The 722-nt window shown below is 36.6% G+C and overlaps 1 protein-coding gene across 1 annotated transcript in view; it reads right to left on the bottom strand.

Annotated features, from left to right (window-relative positions):
• The window catches only part of LOC119585317 (two pore potassium channel protein sup-9-like), a gene marked incomplete in the record, with an annotated part of 38319 nt that overhangs the window by 36997 nt on the left and 600 nt on the right, over nt 1-722 (bottom strand).

Below are 722 nucleotides of genomic sequence, written 5' to 3'. Positions count from 1 at the left end.
AAGAACTAATCACATTTCTTTTTATATGCTCGGGTGGGTTTCGTGTTTTTCTTTTTTTCTTGTTATCTTTTTTTATGTTCTTTTGCTAAATTTCTAAGATTGTTCTCCCGTTCTTATTTTCTTCGTTTGGGTGATTTATGCCCCGGTTCTGGCTAACTGCGGTTGAGATAGTGGTTGTTCTCTATTCTTGTTCTCGAACTTGTTCTCAGAGCCCGACGGATTAAAAGTGTTGTACATGTTATTTTTCTCTGAACTTGATAGATTGAAGGTGTTCTGTGCTACGTGGCGTGTTCAGATATTTGTTCTTTGGGTCGTAAGTGTCCTGTGCGCGTGTTTTTTTGTTCTTAAACTTCGACGGATCATAATTCTTCTGTGGCTATTCCCTGGGCCTTGTTCTTGTTCCTTTTATGTTCTACCGTGATTCCGGCACCTCCGCTTGTGTGTTCTCTTTGAGTAATAACTCTCGTCATTGTGTTCTGTGATCTCTCTGATCGCTTTAAATCATGTATTTATATTTCCCATGCAACATATTTCTGTCATTGTTGCAATCAACTGACAACTATCAATCTTGAATGAAGATATGTGTATGAATGTGTGTTTTTTATACTGTGTGCCTTGTTCGATTTAAGTTTATCGTTGTCCAGAGACGAAACAAATGGAATAACGGAAATATGAATAAGTTCTAGGAAAAGACACAAATCATATGATACTAAAAATAAAAA

This window comes from Penaeus monodon, chromosome 19 (genome assembly GCF_015228065.2).
Source record: "Penaeus monodon isolate SGIC_2016 chromosome 19, NSTDA_Pmon_1, whole genome shotgun sequence".
NCBI classification, from domain to species: Eukaryota; Metazoa; Arthropoda; class Malacostraca; order Decapoda; family Penaeidae; genus Penaeus; species Penaeus monodon.
This window is presented reverse-complemented; position numbering and strand designations above follow the sequence as displayed.